The sequence below is a fragment of the Loxodonta africana genome, chromosome 23 (assembly GCF_030014295.1).
Source record: "Loxodonta africana isolate mLoxAfr1 chromosome 23, mLoxAfr1.hap2, whole genome shotgun sequence".
Classification (NCBI taxonomy): Eukaryota; Metazoa; Chordata; class Mammalia; order Proboscidea; family Elephantidae; genus Loxodonta; species Loxodonta africana.
The window spans coordinates 74,860,542-74,875,747 of NC_087364.1; positions in this window are offsets into that span (position 1 = coordinate 74,860,542).

The window sequence follows — 15,206 nt, forward strand, 5'->3', positions numbered from 1 at the left end:
ATAATTTCCACATTCTAACTCAGGTAATTAGTTAAGTTGATAAACAGCTTGCAGGTGTTAACAGCAAAGATAGAAAGAAATGCACTAATTGAAAAGGTTTTTTTTTTGTTTTTAATTCAACAGGAATTGGTGTCTGACTGAATATGGAAGGAAAGAGAAAAGTCAGAGACACACTGTCAGGGATTGAATTGTGTCCCCAAAAAATATGTGTGTCAATTTGACCAGGCCATGATTCCCAGTGCTGTGTGATTGTCCACCATTTTGTCATCTGATGTGATTTTCCTGTGTATTATAAATCCTATCACTATGATATTAATGAGATGGGATTAGCAGCTGTTATATTGATGAGATCTACAAGATTAGATTGTGTTTTAAGTCAATCTCTTTTGAGATATAAAAGAGAGAAGAGAGCAGAGAGATGGGGGAACCTGATACCACCAAGAAAGAAGAGTAAGAGTGCATGTCCTTTGGACCAGGGGGTCCCTGCCCTGAGAAGCTCCTAGACCAGGGGAAGATTGATGACAAGGACCTTCCTCCAGAGCCAACAGAGACAGAAAGCCTTCCCCTGGAGCTGATGCCCTGAATTTGGGCTTCTAGCCTACTAGACTATGATAGAACAAACTTGTGTTTGTTGAAGCCATCCACTTGTAGTATTTCTGTTATAGCCGCACTAGATGGCTGCTATACACACACAGAAGCTTTCAACCCCGAAGGACTGATAATGGCCATGTCATCAACATATTATGACATTTTCCAGGTAAAACCAATTTAAGGGAAAATGTCTGTGTCTCATAATACAAATTAAGCAATAAAGTGACATTAGAATATGAAGTCTGTGTTCTAAGACTTCTCGTGATAAAACTCTCATACTCACAACTACCTTTTCAATATTACACTTTTCTTATTCGTCAATAACAAGTGCTACTAACCCAGCATCACACAGCTAGCAAGCCGCAGAGCTGGGATTAAAGGTGGAGCTCTGTTGCCTTGAGGTCCAAGCCTTTCCACAAACCACCCTATGGCAGGTCACCAGTAGCTGGATAGAAAAGTAGTTCAGTGCTTGGTTCCTGTGCAGACCACCTGGGTTCACAGCTAAACAAAATAAACCTAAGGAACTCAGAAGGAAGATAAAATCAGAATAAATTATGGAACAGTAAAACTATCATATTTCATCAAATGTCACAGACCATAGATGTAACATGGACTTGAACCTTTTGGTTAGCAGCCGAGCTCTTAATCACCGCACCACCAGGACTCCATCTTAATTTTGAAGAGGTTATGATGAGAAAAAAGTGCATTTTAGAATCAGTGAAATACGGTAATAAATTAAATCAAAACTTGGCTCTTTGAATAAAAAAATAAATATGGTATTAGCAAAACAAATCAGGAAAAAAACATAATGCTTAAAATAAGATTTAGAAAAACCTCAGATACAGAGAAACTTCTTCAAATCTTAAAATAATATTTTTCCTAAACTCTTTCCAAATAAATTTTAAAACCTGAATGACATGAATCATTTCCTAGGAGAACATAATTTACCAACAAGACTAATTCTACAAGAAATGGAAAAATCAGAAAAGACTAACTACCACAGAAGAAAGAGATTTATTTCCTTTTCCTTTTTTTTTTTTTTGTTTAAATTGTGCGTTAGGTGAAGGTTTACATCTCAAATTAATTTCTCATCCAAAAATTTATACATATATTGTTTTGTGACATTGGTTGCAATTCCCACAATGTGACAGGACAGATTTTAAAAAAAAGAAAGAAAATTTGCCATTTTCTAGACTAGACAGATAAATAGATGGTAAGTACTTTTGTATAAAATACTGTATATTGATATAACTGGAATAAACTATTTTAAAACTAGATCTGAATACTCCCTCATTTCTGATTTCATCCAAATATGTATTATTTCTAGTCTATAGTGCTTAATTTTACTTCTCATGTAATAGTGTTTATTTCAGAAAAAAAATTCAGAAACCCAAGGCAAAGATATATAAAATCATAAAATTCCAAAGTCTGGATAAACATCGAGCATTGTCAATTCCAACCACCCTGAAAAAGAAAATAATTTGCCTACAATTAATCAGACAATGAATAAATTCAGAAGCAGGGATAGCTGAAATATAACAATATAACAACAAATAAATATTTGTATAAATAAATAAAACTCAGCATAAAGAATTCTTATAATACATTTCAATATCATCTATAAAATTATACATAATAGCAGTGTGTAACATTTTAGTAGATTAAGCAAAGAGAACAATATAAGAACACTTAACTATGTCAAAGGAAGCTAAACACTATAGGGATATTCTTTCGTTTAATCCCTACACAACCCCTGTGCCTAGGTATCTCTGTGATCCGCCTAGTACTGCTCCCATCTTCACTTTACCCAGTTAGAGACACACCTGCCACAAGCTATTTCAGATAGTGAAGCCAGGCGTATAACCTTCACTACCTCTAGAGCTTGTTCTTATTGTTGTTAGCTGCCATTGAGTCATTGAGTCAGTCCTAGACTCATGACGACCCCAGGTGTTACAGAGTAGAACTGCTCCACAGGGTTTTCTTGGCTGTAACCGTCACAGAAGCAGTTCACCAGGCCTTTCTCCAAGGAGCAGCTGGGTGGGTTCAAACCACCAACCTTTAGGTTAGCAGCCAGTCACAACCATTTGTGCCACCCAGGCTCCTACCTCCAGAGCTCATACTCTTAATTATTAACAGTTAACAAATGACTTTCATGTTTATTAAACATAAGCACTTGCTGTTTTCCTAGAATCCCTGAGATAGCTGGATTTTCTCCGCAACATGAAATGGCTTCTGGTCTAAGTGCAAGAATGAAGAACATTTATTTACAATGCAGTGTAGGAAAGATCATACTCATTTGGTCCCACTTTTTGTAGTGAATAACTTTGTACTAAATGGTACAAATACCAGAGCAAAAACAAACACAAACAATCAGAACTTGACTCTCATTCAGTCCTCTCCGTTTAGCAAAATCCACCTAGCTCAGAGTTCTGTAGCCACGTCTCTTTCAGCAACGCCTTTCGTCTGGAGCTCTACGGCTTCGCTCGCTTGTAGCAAAAGATGCTAATTTGATCACGTTGATTCCTTTTAATGCAAAGAGTGAATTGTTTTTAGACCACCGGTGATTAATGTGGGTATTGATTGGCTGATCAATAAGGCCACAGTGTCTAATTATTGATAATCCCTCTCCAAATGAAAGATCGAGAGTAAGGAGTCCTAGTTACAGAGTTCAAAATATAAAGTGATTCAACCTGATGCCCGGTAATTGAAAGTCAAACTAATCCCATAAATTAAATCACACCAATCCATAGCATTTACCAGGTAACTCCTTCAGAAGCTGTATTTAACTCTCACAGTTCTGGATTTCTCCACCCTCACGGAGCCCTCTGAACATCTTAAAGCCCACAGCCTGCTGAGGAAGGTAAACTCATTCTAAAGTGATTTATCTTTACGAATTAAGGGATTGACAGCACCCCATTGTTGATTATAGGTTTAAAATAATGGCTTCACCTCTGCATCACATCACAGAATGAAGAATAAAGGAAATCTACCATAAATGCCTAAGAGATTGAAGGCTGTCTCCCTCCAATACTTAGGCTCATAGACTTGGAAGGGACTTCGGAGCTCACACAATCCCCTTTTCCTCTCCTATAATTTCAGGGACTTGCTGATTCTCACCTGCACAAGGCCAGGGTGGGGAGGGGGGTGTACAATTACTGTCCTTTCCTGATGGGTACACAGTATTAAGAATATTTAAGCATTGTTTTGTTACTGTTGGGTGCCACGGAGTCCCCTTCCAACTCACAACGACCCCATATGACATAGTAGAACTGCCCCATAGGGTTTTCTTGGCTGTTATCTTTACAGCAGATCTATAGGTCTTTCTCCTGGGGAGCCGCTGGGTGAGTTCAAACTACCAGCCTTTCCGTTAGCAGCCAGCACTTAACCATGTGCTCCACCAGGTACCAGGGTCAAAAACTGACTCATGTACTATGACATGCAATAAAAATAAAGCTTCTTTGATATTCTGAGACAGATCTCAGCTTGCTCCAGAGCCCTTGTATTTCCATTGGTGATTTGGGGGCAAGGGAAACAGGGGAACCTTGCTAAGGAAAGAACTAAATTCTTCTTCCCATTTGGGGTTACCTCCTTGGGTATAAATGCTTTATTTGGAAGATACTCCCCCTTCCTGCCTCCTCTCCAAGATGGTGTCTGAGTATATGAGGGGTTCGTGTGGCCCCACAGCAGTGGGGGAGGAGAACTGAGTTTCGTCACTGAAATCTGTGTGTGGCTGGTGTGATCCCTGGAGCCCTGTACTGCCCACTACTGAGGCACAGCTGCCCCTGCCTGGTCTTCTCTCTTTTCTTTTTCATTCTGACACATTTTATACATGCAAAATAATCCAGGTAGTATATATTTGGAGCCCTGGTGACTCAGTGATTAAGAGCTCAGCTGCTAACCAAAAGGTCAGCAGTTCGAATTCACCAGCTGCTCCTTGGAAACCCTACATGGCAGTTCTGCTCTGTCCTATAGGGTCTCCAGGAGTCGGAATGGACTCAGTGGCAACAGGTAGCGTATATTACGTCAGAGAACATAATAATGAATACTCATGAACCCACCACCCAATCTAGGAAATGGAACATTATCAATGTAGGTAAAGTCCCAGACTCTACCCCTCTGCTTCACCAGGCAGTAACCACTGTCTCGATGTTCTATTTATCTCTCCTTCAATATCCATATGAGCTTATGATATGGGTATATGTGCCTAAACGATATAGGTTTTTAGTTGTGTCTGAATTTCATGAATGGCTTATACAGTATGTATACTTTGTGGCTTACTCTTTTTCACTCAACGTTCTAAGATTCATTCATGTTGATATGCGTAGCTATATTTCATTGATTTTTTTTTTCATTCAAGTCATTTTCATTGACTTATATTGTATGACTATATCGTATGAATGTATCACAATTTTTTCATTGCCCTGTCAGTGGTCATTTGGTTTAAGTTGTTGGGTTTTTTTTTTTATATAATATATAAATAAATAAAGGTGACAAGACCATTCCTGTCTTGTCTACTGGTGTAAGAATTACTTTAGGATTTAAATGAATAATTTTCTGGGAAAATTCAATTTATAAAACTGATTCCAATCTGTTGGGAAAGTGTGAAAGCAATCTATCACATGGCTCCCAGCCCAGGCCTGGACTGCCTAATCAGAAGCCTTGGGCCCGGAACATACCCTTATAATGGAGATTGGGAACTGAGCCGCCCTCTCTCCCAGTTTCTTCTTCTGCCTTCTCAGGTGAACCCCCTCTCTGTTCTGAGTACACAGAAACTCTTCTTGCTCGGCTTAAGTGTAAGTGTCATGTGGCACCTGGCCAACCTACTGCCCTATCTGTTCCTAGCAGCGAGAGAACAAGTTCCTTCAACTAGGCACGAAAGGTGTGCGTGCAGACCACCAGCGCTGCGTTTGCTGCAGAGAGACCTCTTGGCCATGAGGGCCCAACGCCCACCATTGAAGCTGAGCTTGCTCTGTCTCTTCTCTGTGTGAGTAAAGTGTTGCTCCAATTGGTTCTTATGTGAGCTGTGTCTTGGCAGCCTTGGGGGTGACCTTGCCTTGACATATTGGCACAAGGAATAAGATCTAGCAACCAATAGAACTGGTGGGACATAAAATATATGAAAGTTCTGCCCTTCAGGAAAATGACAAAATGTTTTCCAAAGACACTGCAGTGATTTGTACTCATCAGCATTGTACATAAATTCCCGTTATTCCTCATTCTCACCAATGATTTGCTTATCATCAAACTTTTAAAGTTTTACCAATCTAGTTAGTATAAAATACTATCTCATCTTGGCTTTAATTTGCCATTTCTGGTCTCGCTAGCTGCTTCAAAGACTAAAGACCCTGCCTCTCACCCCTGGTCATGAAGTCCCTTCATTCCATAGCCTTCTTGGTCAAATCCCAAACTCTTGTCTTTTTCCAGTCCTCTCAACTCCTTTAGTCCCTCAACAAGTAGGGCATTTCAGAACTTCCAGGTTGCCTAGATGCCACATGTAAGCTGTAAGTGATATCTTGGGCCCAGGAAACATGATTTCTTCCCTAGTAATTCCTGATCTACTGCTTAATTGCCGTGTTGGATACAGGACTTCTACCTGAGGTTTCCTGTCTCTCAGGCTACATTCTGGAAAGCTAGATAATTTTCCCTTCTTGTATGGGACACTTGCCTACAATTTATCTGGAATTTCTCTCTTCTTATCTCCGTGAATTCTTAAGCCACAGCCCAGAGAGTTGAGAACCCTGAGTCCTTGAGGAATCCAGATAATATTTTCATCCTGCCTTTGCTCCTCAAAAAATTTCTTTTCCTCCCTTGCTGGCAAGCTTTCTACATCCTCCTCCTATCTGGTAAAAACATCTCTTTCATCATACTTGTCCTCTGTACACCATGGTTTATAGCAACACTCTATTGTACACAGATTGATCAAAGCTGGATATTAATATATAAAGTAGAGCTTTATAAAATTTAGAAACTCCTTTTCTTTTTCTAGAAAACCTAGGTTGTTTGTTTGTTTGTTTTATTTCTGCTCCCAGCTAAGACAGAGTAGACTGCATCAATCCAACCCTCACACCCAAGACAACCATAAAAACTGTGTAAAATTTGTTAAAAGACAGCTGTTTGAAGACAGCAAAGAGCAGCCAAGGTATCCCAGACTTGAGGAGCCGAGATCCCAGAGAAAACAGAAATGCTCTGAGGTAAGATCAACTTTCTCTGCCTCTTTTCCTCTTGAGACATAAGTGGAGAAGGCTGAAAAGAAAGCAGCAGCTAGAGATTTCAGCAGTCTCACAGGACTGGGATACAAAAACTTGGAGTTTAGGTTTGCCCAACGGACAGGACCTGAAGGATCAAGATCCAGCAAAGAAGGGAAGCTCAAGGATCTGAGGCTGAAGTTCTTAGCTGCTTTTTTCCCTCAAAGTATTCACCTATTTGCAAGATATGTGGGCACAGTGGTGAAGAGTCCAAGCAGAAAGCAGCTGCTAAGAAACTGGGAAACTAAGCAGAGCTATCTGCAGCCTTTTACTGTTTTAAAAAAACCATTGCTGTCGAGTCAATTCTGACTCATAGTAACCCTGTAGGACAGAGTAGAACTGCCCCATAGGGTTTCCAAGAAGCAGCTGGTGGATTCGAACTGCTGACCTTTTGATTAGCAGCCAAGCTCTTAACCACTGTGCCACTAGAGCTCCCTTTTACTGTTAGTGAGATAAAAATTGGAATTGCGGCTCACCAGAGTTGATGGGCCTTGGTAAAGACACTTGTTGTTCAGTTTGAAACCCAGAAGGACTACACCTAAAAGTAAGAAAAAACCTTGGAAATAGGCCTTACAAATCCTAACATCCAGCTTTGAAGTTTCTCAACCAGTGGCTAAACCAAGGTGATCCAACCCTACTCTAACTACCAAAAGTCCATGCATGAGGGGGCTGTCAGAGTTTTCATGAGGACAGAAAGACAGAAATTGAAGGTCAGGATTACCAAAGCATCCAGGACTTGAGGGCCTAAGATCCAGAAGAAAAGTGAATCTTGGAGAAGTGAGCCCAACATTCTGTGTCACTTTTCCTCTTGGAGACGTTTTCCAGCGTCTAGGACACGAAGTCAGAAACCCAAGCAGAAAGCAGCAGCTATGTGGCTAAAAGCTCAGTAACACCTGCAGAGGAGGAATGGTCTTGGAAAACATGCTGGCATTTCCACAGATACCCCTGAACACCAAGCCCCGGTCACAGGGCAAACGAGAAGTCGGACATGTCCTTACAAACGCGAAAACCTATCTTCAAATCATCCCAATCCCTAGCTGAATTGAGGCAAATTTCTTACCAGACGAAGATTGCATTTTTCTTAGAAAGTAACATCACCCAAGGCCTCTACAATTTTTCATTTAAGATATAAAAAATTACCAGGTATGTCAAAGTATAAGACAAATGACAAAAACCCAAGATTTAAAGAAAAAAAAAAAAAAGACAATATAAACAGGCCCAGAGGTATTTCAGATACTGGAGTTACCATACACATTTTTTTTTTAACCTGTCAATTAATATGGAGCCCTGGTGGTGCAGTAGTTAAGAGATCAGCTGCTAACCAAAAGGTCAGCAGTTTGAATCCACCAGCCACTTCTTGGAAACTCTATGGGGCAGTTCTAGCCTATTCTACAGGGTCACTATGAGTCGGAATCGACTCGATGGCAATGGTTTTTCAGTTTGGTCAATTCATATATTCAAGAAAATAGATGACTAGATGAATAGTACTATCAGAAAATTAGAATCTTTAAGTAATAATTAAATGGGAATTCTCCACCCAAAAAATACACTGAAATTAAGATTGCAAAAGATGGGTTTAAAAAGTAGATTAGACATACATTAGACACAGCAGCATGTGTGGACAGGAAGACAGGTCAGCAGGAAATATCCAGGCTGAAGGATGGTGAAAAAAAACAGGTAGAAAAGAGACATATAAGGCACAGTGCAAAGTCTTACATACATGTAATTGGAGTCCCAGAGAGAAGAAGACAGTGAAAGGTACAGAAGCAATATTTGAAAAGATAATAGTTGAGAATTTTCTAAAACTAAAGAAAAATATCAAGCCATAGATTCAAGTGTTTCTGTGAATAACACTAGAAGGAAATACAGAGTGCAAGAAGGAATGAAGAATACCAGAAGTAAATATATGGATAAATGAGAACGATTGCATAAAATCACAGTTATAATGTCCAATGGATTTAAAATATATGTAGAATTAAAATGCATAGCTAACAACAACACAGAAAAGGGGGGAGAAATACATGGACTTAAAGTTTTCGAGGTCCTCACGTTGTACAGGAAATAATAAAGAAGAGATACTAACTTATGGTAGACTCGGATGAGTTAGGGATGCATATTGTAATTGCTAGGGTAAACACTAAGGAAGTAATAAAAGAATAAAAGGGAAAGATTAAGAAAATTATTAACCCAAATTTAAAAAAGGGAGAAATAAAAGACAAACAAAAAGCAAATAGTAAGATAGCCAACAAATGAGACCTCAAGGCAAAAAGCACTTCTAGCAGTAAAGAGGGACATTTTCTAATAAGAAAGGGTTAGTTCACCAAAAATGTATGCATGCCGAAATTTGTACGCACCTAATAACATAGCCTTGAACCATGTAAAGCAAAAACTGACAGAACTAAAAGGATAATGAACAAATCCACAAACATGGTGGGAGGTGTTAACACACCTGTGTTGGTGACTGATAATAACAAGCTGATAGAATAAAATCAGATAAAAAATCAGGAGATATATAGAATATTTAAAGAATATGGTTGACCAGTTTGACCTGATTGGTGTAGATGTGTGTGGGCACATCACTGTATCTAACACACACACACACCATCATCGTTATATCCAACCCACATTTTTTTAAATGTACATAATACATTTACCCAAAACGACTAATCACTGAGGTTAATAAAGTCTTAACAAATAGCAAAGTATTAAAATCATTCAAAGTAGGTTCTCTGACCAGAGTGGAATTAAGACAAATATCAACAACAAAATGATAACTAGAAAAACCCAAACTATATGGAAATAAAGCAATATACTTTTAAATAGTCCATAAGTTAAAGAAGAAATCACAATGGAAATTAAATTCTACTTTGAACAGAACTATAATAAAAATAATAAAATATAACTTGTGAGAGAAATAGCTGAGAAAACTTTATAGTCTTAAGTGTATATATTAGAAAACAGGACAGGTTGAAAACCAACCATCTTAGGATTACTCTCAAGACTTTTTTAATGAGGAAATTAAACAAAGTAAATAAAAGAAAGGAAAAAACAAACAGATGAGCAGAAATTAATAAAATTGAAAACAAGCATAAAATATGACTTGCATACTTTTGAGAGTCCTGATGGTACAGCAGTTAAGATCTCAGCTGCTAACCAAAAAGTCAGCAGTTCAAATCCACCAGCAGCTCCTTGGAAACCCTATGGGGCAGTTCCACTCTGTCCTATAGGGTCACTATGAGTCAGAATCGACTCAATGGCAACGGGTTTGATCTTGGTTTGGCGCACTTCTTTGTCATTGTGTTTATTCAACTGAAAAGTTTACTTAAAAAAAAAAAAGTGTGTCTGGCTACCACCATTGACCACTCTGACAGGGATCACAAGAGAGGGTCTAACAGAGCTGGAGAAAAATACAGAACAAAATTCAAATTCGCAAAATAAAACAGACTTACTGGTCTAACAGAGGCTGGAAGAACCCCCAAGGCTACGGCCCTACAGGACACCCTGCTAACTCAGAACTGAAGCCACTCCCAACAAAGTCCACCTTTCAGCCAAAGATTAGACAGGACTATAAAATAAACAATAACACATGTGAGGAATGTGCTTCTTAGTTTAATCAAGTGTAGGAGACCCAATCGGCAACTCCTGCCCAAAAGCAAGACGAGAAGTCAGGAACAGACAAGAACTGGACACACAGACACAGGGAGCCTGGGACGGAAAGGGGGTGGTGGCGTCGCTTCGTGGGGACTGCAGCCAAGGTCACAAAACAATACGTGTATAAATTTTTGAATGAGAAATTAACTTGAGCTGTAAGCTTTCACCTAAAGCACAGTAAAATAAAATAAAAACCTATCTTCTGAGAGAATTTTCTTAATGCAGATCAGAGGTCCTATTTTGGAATTCAAAAGCTAAACATTCAGTCTTTCTTCCTCTGTTCATTCTATGATTACAGTTCTAAGCTTCCCCAAAGCATTGGATGCCTCTGGCTGGCTAGGAGAAGAATCATGTAAAAAGAAGTACAAAAAAACGAAAAGAACATTAATATGTTTCAAAAATATTATCACTGATACAGTTGTCATAAAGTCCAGAATCAAAAGCACAGAAACAGATATAAATTAAAACTATGATACAGTTTTTCCAGGTAATGGCAGAAATGTCTTTGAGAGGACAATGCTTTGTGATAATGAGGGTGCTTGGAAATAGACACTGTTACACATGAGTACATGTATTCTGGAAGAAAATTTGGGGAAAAAAACTTTTAAAAGTGCATAATATCTGACCTAGATTTGTCCCTTCCAGAAATCTGACTTAGAGAGAAGAGATTCTGTACAAAGATTTATCTACAAGGCTTTTTTTCTTCTTCATCTTCTTCAATTTTGTTTAAAATGTGAAGCGTGCAGGAAAAAAAGCTAACTATCCAACAGTAGAGAAATTATGATACATTTACATATAAAGTTACAGAAATGTATGTCTTGGAAAACAATAGTAGTTATACTGTATAACAGGTGAGAAAAGAAAACCATGAAGTGGAAATCACCACCGTAGGGCTACATATTGTTGATACACATTCAAGAAAAGTCCAGAAGAGCGTACTCCAGCGTGCCAGGAAGAATTTTCTCTGGATAGGACAAGTTATCTGTTCCCTTGATTAAGTCAGTGCTTATATGTTGGGCCCAATATCAGGGAGCAGGAGTACAAAGATAGACACTCTGCTATCAGGGGGATTAAAACCTAGAAAAGGCCGCAAAACATCACCCACCTCACCCCACTCCAGGCTGCCTCCTGAGCAGAGGTCCCTAAAACATACTAGACTTGAGACTTGTTCAAGACATTCACAGACGAGAAATGAAGACTTTTTAACCTGAAATTTAAGGGCATTGCCTATGACTGCTTGCTCAATAAAGGGGAAAAAAAAGCCAGTCACCTCCCTTCTCCAATTAGGAAGTCTGAAAGAGAAATCACTGTTTCCTCCATACTAGAAATGGATATTAGAGTAAAAAAAAAAAAAATTGTTGAATAGTTTCTAAGAGCCAAGAGGATCATGGTGTCATTTGTGTTTGAATTAGAATGTGTTTCACACGCTAAGGCGAGTCTCAAAATTATGAAGTGAGCATGGCAGAGACATAACTAAGGTGGGAAATTTCAGAATGAGATTCATCCCTACGCCTACTCACTGTTGATCTGTGTATCCATGAAGTACTATTTCTATGCATTTAGATACACCAAATTATAATATGGTGGATAAAGGCTGAGAGACTAGCACTTGGCTTCCTGGATTCAAATCCTAACCCTACCATTTTTTAGTTTTGTGACTGAAATGTTAGTTACCTAACTCTGAGCCTCAGTTTCTTCATCCAAAAAATGAAGGTAGTAATAGTTAATACGTTGTTATAAACAGATGTGATGATGTAAAGTTCTTGTAAGGAGCCTGGTAAAGAGTCAGCTCCCAAAATTGTGTATTATTGCATTCCAAAAAATAAATGTACTCTTCCTTTTAACAGAATCATAGAGGACTTCTGCAAACACGTTAAGGCCCAACAGACACAAATTTAGGGTTTCATTGGAGGAAAAAGGGTCACCTTCACAGTACAATCTACCAGATCAGACCTGAAATTTGAAAACTGAATTAGTTATTTATTTAGCTTGTTCAATTTAGATAGCCCACATGGATTGTTAAGACATTTTTCCTTTGCAAAATGCCTTTGCTATCCTTTAAAAATACGTTCTCTGTTCTTCAGGTCATATTTGCTGCTAGAATGGAGTTTTTCTGCGTCCCGTGCTACTCAGCCTCCACCTAAGTCCGTACTTTCCTGGAAAATCCTGTCTGATTGTGGCTTCAGAGGAGCAGGGTGACGTGAAGACCACTTGGAAGTGATGCAGACACCGAAGAGGTCATGTTTGACAATTATTTTTGCCCTTCCAGTCTCCAAGCTCATGGATTATTTACACGGTGCCTTACAATTGCTGGATCATGTAATTCTCTCTCCAGGTTTCATGGTTGGTTAGGAACCTCTAGTTACAGCGTCAGTCATTCAGTCTCGATAATGCCACACTCGCGGTTTACGACGGGCAGTGTGAGGGGTTGGAGATGTAGGGATTGCTCGGCCTAAAGTGCATGATCATTGAATTCAGTGCAATCAGTATCCCGTCACCTCTCTTACTTACAGCATCAGGCTCCTCCCTTTTTTCTGGATCATAAGCACTGGCACACAAACAGGCTGTAATATCTCCCATCTTAGAAGGGAGAGAGGGAGGAAGAACTTCAGCCCTACAACCCCCAATAGCTTCTCTATGTTTCTTTGTTTCCCTTTACAACAAAACTCCTCAGAATCAGTTACTCTACTGCCTTTCTTCCCATTTCCTCTTGAACTGCCTCCAATCAGAGCTTCATCCCTACTATGCTACCAAAACGGCTCCCTCTGCACTGTCAAAAGTGGTGATCGTGTCTCATCTAATCTAACCTCCTTGCCACACTTGATACAATTGATCACTTCCTCTTTTCTTGAAATGCTTTCTTCATAAGCACACTCTCCTGGTTTCCCTCCAACTTCCCTGGCCACTGTTTCTCAAGCCCTCTCTTTTGTCCTCTCCTCCACTTCCCAACATCTAAGTATCAGAATGTCCCAAGGCTCCTGCCCGGGGGGATCTCCTTGGGCACGATGGCTTTAAACACCATCTATACACTGATGCCACCACCCATCTGTCAGTTTGTCGTATGGTAGTGGCTTGTACATTGCTACGATGCTGAAAGATATGGCATCAACATTTCAAATACCAGCAGGGTCATTCATGGTGGACAAGTTTCAGTGGCGCTTCTGGACTAAGACACACATACTAGGAAGAAAAGCCTGGCAATCTACTTCTGAAAATTGGCCAATGAAAACCTTATGGATCACAACAGAATATTGGCTGATATAGTGCTATAAGAGGAGCCCTCTAGGTTGGAACGAACTCAAAATACACGATGGCTGCAACAATGGACTCAAGAATACCAACAATTGTGAAGATGGTACAGGACCAGGCAATGTTTCATTTTGTTGTACATGGGGTAGCTATGAGTTGGAGCCATCTTGGTGGTAATTAACACACACTGATGTCCTTCAGATGTGTATCTTCAGCCATGGCCTCTGAGCTTCAATATATCCAACTACCTACTTAATATCAATGCTTGATTTATACCACCCTTCAAACCTGTTCTCCTACCATGCTTCCTCATCTCCGTAAATGGCATATCCCATTTTACCCAGGTACTCAAACCTAAAACCTTGGTGTCCTTTGACTTCTCTTTCCTCTCACACCTCACAGCCCATCAATCATCAAATACTCTCCATTCTTCTTGCAAAATATATCCCACATCAATCACTTTTCAATCCCCACTGCCACCACCCTAGTCCAGCCACCACCCTCTCCCCTGTGGGTTACTCAGTAGCTTTCATCCGGGATCCTTGCTTCCATTCTTGTTCCTCTACACTCTAACCTCCACACAGAGTGATAAATTGAAAACGTCAAATTTTACCGTTCCCCTGCTTTAGAATAGCTTCCAATTGCAAAAGATAAGATTAGAACTCACTCTGATCTACAAAGGCCTTCCCAATCACCCTATCTGAAGTATTCCTTCACTGGTCACCCCACCACCATCACTCCATATCACATCACCTTGTTTTATTCTCCTATTCAGCACTATCTAGTTCATTTATTTGTTTACTTGTTTCTTGCCTAACTCTCCACTAAAACAAGAAGTTCTTTGTGGCTAGAAACTTGACCTGTTTTGTTTGCTGCTTTATCCTTGAGTCTACAACAGTGCCTGGAACATAAATGTACTGAATGGATGGATGGATGGATGATTTAGCTTCCAGGACCATGGAATGTCCAGGAAGATGGCTGGAAACTCATTTGAGAGATGCTTCTTTGCCTTATGAGGAGGGCGAGCAAGATGTAAAGAAGTTGTGGAACATGTGTCCATTTCCTGCTTCCCTGAGCGCTGACTCTGTGGAGAGCAGGAGCACCTCCTGGGAACTCTGTTAGAGTGCAAGAGTTTGTCTGCGGACAGGGGCCACAGCCGCAAGACCTGTGCCGACCCAGAGGTTGCATAGTCAGCCCAGATTGTTATCCAATGTGTTTTACGTGGGCTTCCAGTCCAGTGCAACTCCATGAACCTTCAAATACACCACCATCTCTTTCTTCATCCTTCTGCACGATTTCTTTCCCCCTTTCTCTTGTTCCCCAGCATTACTGGCTCAGCATTGGTGGGTTTTCCCTCCACTGGAAACAGTAAATCTGAGGCTCTGAGCAGACAACTGGACCTTTTGCCCCTGAACCAAAGGGAACCGTGTGAGTCTGGACCCTTGAGGAAAAGAATCATCCTATACATAC